The 6,527-nt window shown below is 40.6% G+C and overlaps 1 protein-coding gene across 3 annotated transcripts in view; it reads right to left on the reverse strand.

The window, feature by feature from the left end:
- The window catches only part of Tmcc1 (transmembrane and coiled-coil domain family 1), a 188,179-nt gene that overhangs the window by 39,228 nt on the left and 142,424 nt on the right, over window positions 1–6,527 (reverse strand). Inside the window, exon 1 of one of the 3 annotated variants that reach the window (XM_031383047.1) lies at window positions 290–1,009. The exons of the other annotated variants lie outside the window; for them this stretch is intronic. The gene's annotated coding sequence lies outside the window, so the exon portion shown is untranslated. Of the gene's footprint in view, window positions 1–289; window positions 1,010–6,527 lie in introns of those variants that run through there. 3 annotated transcript variants of the gene reach the window in all.

Below are 6,527 nucleotides of genomic sequence, written 5' to 3' on the forward strand. Positions count from 1 at the left end.
AAAAAAAAAAAAAAAAAAAAAAAAAAAAAAGACCTAATTATGAGAGAGCACCCCACACTCTAGACATGCCAGGTTTCTAACAGCTCACAGGTATCTGAGAAAACCTGATGAATATATCTGAAGGTCACAACTTGAATAAGCAGCAAAAATATTTTTTGTGGCTCTTTTGCTCAACCCTTTCCACCCAACATGATTCTGCAGAATAAATACTACTAAGGTGCAGTTCTATGTAGCAGATACAGAAAAATAAACACAAGAAAACCTCCTCATCATAACATATTTATCTTACCAAAAACCCCCGTCAGGCAGTCTGATGATTTTGCTTGTCACAAAGCCCATCCTTCATTTGTGAACACCAGAAAAAGCTTGGATTGTGTAAACAAATCACAACCTCTCTTGGCTGTAAGATTTCTCCATTTTTTCCCCCGGATTCCAAATTGTAGAGGAGCAGCGGCAGACTCTGTCACTCTTGCACGCTGTAAATGAGGGCAGCTACCACTGGGGATGCATCTTCTACGAAGGGCTGGGCACAATGAAGCTTCTAGGCGATCCTTGGGCTTCTCACCTTCAATCTTAGAGCAGTGGCTTGCATACAACAGGCATGCAGAGCTGCATCACATCAACATCCTGCATAGCGGATGCTCTGCTGCGCAGTGCCCACCTCGGTGTATATACAGTTCAGTTCTGCATCAACTCAGTAGCCTTACATCTGGGTGTCTGGGAGGACTGTGCTGAACAAACAGAAAGCTTCAGCCTAACAGGCTGTGTGTGTGTGTGTGTGTGTGTGTGTGTGTGTGTGTGTATTCACACACAAGAGCGTGCGTGAGCGTGCGCAAGAGCGTGTGCACGCACTCAAATTATGCAGTTTGCAAGGGCTGTTAAATGCAAATGAACAGTTTGACTGTGAGAGCAAAGATCACAGACAGTGTCTGCCTCTCTGCTCCAGCTGTGAGCATCTTTTATAGAAGACAAAAGCTTCCAACTGGTTCGATTTAAAGCTACAGGACATTATTTTCACATTCACATTTGTCTCCTCTTTTAAATTAAGTATGGTTGAGGAGAACTGACAAAGTAAAAGCAATTCTCAATAAAATAACACATGGAGGTAGCTTAGTCCAATAAATACAAAGGAAGAAAGGTTTCCATTAAGCACCAGGAGACAGTTCCACTTTCCCAGTGTTTCTTCTCTATTTCACACCCTCTGTTTAGAAAACTATGTAATGACAATTGAGTAAAAGTAAAAACAGTGAGCAAGAAATAGACAAAAGGCATGAAACCCTAAAATCTAACACTACAGACAGGAGAAACCATTTCCTTTTAGAAAACACTGCAATTCTGAGATCCAGTAATGAATGCAAAACCATGCTGAGAGCTTAGGCCTGGGTTTGGCCTGCTTAGGCACCTACTACTCCACTGCACACCACCTTTTAGTTTTTTTTTTTTTTTGAGGAAGGATATGACTATGCAGGCCAGGTTGGATTCAAGATCCTCCTCTGCTTTATCTAATTTCAAAGAAATCAAACCACTGATTTCTGTGTTGTCCTCTATCACTCTCCTCATTCCCTAAGAAAGTGTCTCTTACTGAACCGGAAGCTTGACTCTCACTTCCCCTCCTTTTAAAAGCAGGCTAGCTGGACAGCAAGTCCCAGAAACTCATGTGCCTCTGCCCCAAAGCTTGCAGGTTTTATAGACACCTGCAGCCATTCCTGACTTTTTATGTGGGTCCTAATGCCCTGACTGAGGTTCTCATGCTTCTGAAGCAAGTACTCTTTACCCACTTAGCCATCTCCTCCAGTCCCACCATTGTGATTTCTATTCCTTCAGTTTTTATAAATGCGGGAATTTTCTGTTACTCAAAACCACTAGCTCTTACAATTTCAATTTTCTTCCTCCCCCTCCCCCCCCAATATTTTTTTTTCTCCCTGAGATAGGGTTTCTCTAACAGCCCTGACTCTCCTGGAACTCACTTTGTAGACCTGGCTGGCCTTGAACTAACAAAGACTTCCTGCTTCTGCCTCCCAGGTGCTGGGATTAAAGGTGTGAACCATGACGTTTGGCTATGATTTCAATTTTTATTTTGAGAATAAACACTTTTCTTTCTTCTCTTAAGTAATATCATATTCATATACTAAATAAACTTGAGGTAACATCTTAAATAATTATTTAACTATTCAATTATGTTCAACCTAATATAAAACCTATTAAGGAAGAATTTTCTTTCTTTTTTTTTTGTTTTTTTGTTTTCTTAAAAGATTTATTTACTTTATGTATATGAGTACACACTATAGCTGTACAGATAGCTCTGGTCGCTTGGGTCAACCCTACTCGCTCTGGTAGATCCCGCTTGCTTAGCTTAGCCCCTGCTTGCTCCAGCCCTACTCGCTCCAGCCCAAAGATTTATTTATTATTATAAGTAAATACACTGTAGATGTCTTCAGACACCACCAGAAGAGTGTGTCAGATCTCATTACGGGTGGTTGTGAGCCACCATGTGTTTGCTGGGATTTGAACTCAGAACCTTTGGAAGAGCAGTTGGTGTTCTTATCTGCTGAGCCATCTCACCAGCCCAAGAATTTTCTTTATAATTATACAGTAGAATGCTAGGGACCATGTTTTCTCCTCTGGGTAAGTACTGTATTGAGTTTATAAGATTAATATTACAATTCTATAATTAGCAGCAAAACTGTTCCCAGTGATTGGTATTTTAATGCTCCTTGCCTTCTGGGACAAATGAGCAAGATAACATTTCCCTTGTGATCCTGTGAGGCAGCGCGCATGTCATCAGGTCAAAGCATTTCCAAGAGGCTTGCTCCTTGGACTCTCACTTTACCATTGTGACAACTGAAGCCTGTGAGACAAAGTGTCTTGGTTGTATGAGACTCTACCATATGAGTTTCCTGGGCCTAAAGCAGGACTTTTGTGTGAGAAATATTCACTTCAGTGTTCCCTTATGCATACTTCTTTTTTTTTTTTTTTAAAGTATATCTGAGAAACAGGCATGAAGCATGCTTGAAATCCTAAGAGAGGAAATCAGGAGAGTCACCTTATGTAGCAATGAGGTGCCATCTTAAAAACTTTTTATTTTTTATTTTTATTAAAAAATTGGACATTTTCTTTATTTGCATTTCAAATGTTATCTATCCCCTTTCCCCATGCCCCCTGCTGACACCCCCTATCCCATCCCCCCTCCCCTGCTTCTATGAGGGTGTTCCCCTACCCACCCACCCTAGTCCCACATCTCTGCCTTCCAATTCCCCTACTCTGGGGCATCAAGCCTTCACAGGACGAAGGGTCTCTCCTCCCACTGATGCCCGACAAGGCCATCCTCTGCTACATATGCAGCTGGAACCATGGGTCCCTCCATGTGTACTCCTTGGTTGGTGGTTTAGTCCCTGGGAGCTCTGGGGGGTCGGGGTCTGGTTGGTTGATATCATTGTTCTTCCTATGGGGCTGCAAACCCCTTTAGCTCTCTAACTTCTCCATTGGGGACCCTGCACTCAGTCCAACGGTTGGCTGTGAGCATCCACCTCTGTTATTTGTCAGGCTCTGGCAGAGGCTCTCACGAGACAGCTATATCAGGCTCCTGCCAGCATGCACTTCTTGGCATCCACAATAGTGTCTGGGTTTGGTGACTGTATATGGGATGAATCCCGAGGTGAGGCAGTCTCTAGATGGCCTTTCCTTCTGCTCTATACTTTGTATTTCCTTCTGTGAGTATTTTATTCCCCCTTCTAAGAAGAACTGAAGCACCCACACTTTGGTCTTCCTTCTTCTTGAGCTTCATGTGTTCTGTGAATTATATCTTGGGTATTCTGAGCATTTGGGCTAATCTCCACTTATCAGTGAGTGCATAACATGTATGTTCTTTTGTGATTGGGTTACCTCACTCAGGATGATATTTTCTAGTTCCATCCATTTGCCTAAGAATTTCAAAACCATCCAGTGGAAAAAAAGACAGCATTTTCAACAAATGGTGCTGGTTCAACTGGAGGTCGGCATGTAGAAGAATGCAAATTGACCCATTCTTATCTCCTTGTACAAAGCTCAAGTCCAAGTGGATCAAGGACCTCCACATAAAACCAGATACACTTGAATAGAGGAGAAAATGGGGAAGAGCCTTGAACACATGGGCACAGGGGATAATTTCCTGAACAGGACACCAATAGCTTATGCTCTAAGATCAAGAATTGACAAATGGAACCTCATAAAATTGCAAAGCTTCTGTAAGGCAAAGGACACTGTTAATAGGACAAAATGGCAACCAACAGATTGGGAAAAGATCTTTACCAATCCTACATTTGACAGAAGGCTAATATCCAATATATACAAAGAACTCAAGTTAAGACTCCAGAAAATTAAATAACCCTATTAAAAAATGGGGTACAGAGCTAAATAAAGGATTTTCAACTGAGGAATATCATGGCCAAGACGCACCTAAAGAAATGTTCAACATCTTTAGTCATCAGGGAAATGCAAATCCAAACAACCCTGAGATTCCACCTCAACACCAGTCAGAATGGCTAAAATAAAAAACTCAGGCCAGGCGGTGGTTGCGCACGCCTTTAATCCCAGCACTTGGGAGGCAGAGGCAGGTGATTTCTGAGTTCGAGGCCAGCCTGGTCTACAGAGTGAGTTCCAGGACAACCAGGACTACACAGAGAAACCCTGTCTCGCAAAACCAAAAAAAAAAACCAACCAACCAACCAACCAACAACAACAACAACAACAACAACAAAAAACCACCACAACAACAACAACAACAAAAAACCAAAAAAAACTCAGGTGACAACAGATGCTGGAGAGGTTGTAGAGAAAGAGGAATACTCCTTCATTGTTGGTGGGATTGCAAGCTGGTATAACCACTCTGGAAATCAGTCTGGCAGTTCCTCAGAAAATTGGACATAGTACTACCTGAGGATCCAGCTATACCACTCCTGGGCATATACCCAAAAGATTCTCCATCATGGACACATGCTCCACTATGTCCATAGCAGCCTTATATATAATAGCCAGAAGCTGAAAAGAACCCAGATGTCCTTCAACAGAGGAATGGATACAGAAAATGTGGTATATTTTCAGAATGGAGTACTACTCAGCTATTAAAGACTTTTAAAAAGTGGCTAGAGATACAGCTTAGCTGGTAGAGGGGCCTGGTAAGCACCAAGACCTAGGACTGTTCTTCAGGACTACTAATACAACAGTAACAATAACAACAACAACACAACACAAACAAAAAAAAACCCAAACAGTAAACAGGGATGGAAAAAGGGCAGTACCTAGGTGTAATTGATCATGTTTATATTTTCATTTTTCTAGAGGTAGAAGCAAAAGGGTCAGAAGTTCAAGACTAGCTTGAGCTACATAGCAAGTTTGAGGTCAGTCTTCTGCTATATGAGATCCATTATCAACAACAAAGACACAAATAATAAAAAAGTTCTTTGATAAATTTAAGGGTTATTCCAAGATATTAATGGGTTCAACTTGCAGAATGGAGAACTGAATTAATGAATTGCCTGGAGAGGCTGGGCTTGTGAGTTACTTTAATTTGGCCATGTTATCTTCTTGACTCTAAAAGGAGGTGCCATTTTGATTTTGCTGATTTCTTCTTTCAATATTTTTCTTTGGTTCTGGTTTTATTTCTGGTTTATGCATCAGTTATTAATGAGTCCTCTCTGATGACAGCCCTGAAAAAGAATTTGCTTTTACTGTTTAAATATGACGGTCTCTTGAGAGGTCTGACACATATTTATTTTCTCCATGCAGCAAGAAACCAGAAGGCAATTCAGTCTGTTAGGCTCTTCTTTTTGATCACTTATTTATATTGAGTAAAGAATTTGGTATATAAAATGAAGGAGGAGCTCTTCCAGATAGGGACTTGTGATTTTGTGTTTACTTTGGACAATGGCAGCCATAGATTTCTGTATCTTTTTACAATTCAGAAAGGCCATGGCCTTTTCTATGTTAGTATGAAATGTCTTTCTATTTTTGAGGGCATTAGGGTATTAGTAAGTTAAAATTTTAATGTCTTTGCCCCTCACCCCTGTTCTCTTATATCCCAGGGTGGCCTGAAATCCCTACGGAGACTCTTAAGCAGTAACTTTATTGCCTTTCTAAGCTAAATAAGCACATAAATATCCCTAAAGTTCCAATAAAATAAAGTCATGAATGTTTAAAACTTCAAACATTGTAGACAGAGGGGAAAAAAATCCATCTTATAGTTCAGAAACATTTAAAGAATTCACACCCACAGTCTAGGAGAGTAGTTCAGTGAGTGTGTACTTAAGATGGGTAGTACATGGAGTTTAAGCTCAAGTACTAAAAAGATAGGAAAACAAAACCAGCACACATGCACACATTCATCTACTTGGGTAGAAATTGGAAAATCAAGCCTGAGTACTGCATGTATTCTTATTGTACTTGGGTTTATTATCAGAACATTCTAAACTTAAGTTTACTGACTAAAACATTACAATTATTCTTACTATTGAGAGGACCAAAACCTTGGAAGTAAAAATTTCTTTTTTCTT

Source organism: Mastomys coucha, unplaced genomic scaffold, assembly GCF_008632895.1.
Source record: "Mastomys coucha isolate ucsf_1 unplaced genomic scaffold, UCSF_Mcou_1 pScaffold20, whole genome shotgun sequence".
Taxonomy (NCBI): Eukaryota; Metazoa; Chordata; class Mammalia; order Rodentia; family Muridae; genus Mastomys; species Mastomys coucha.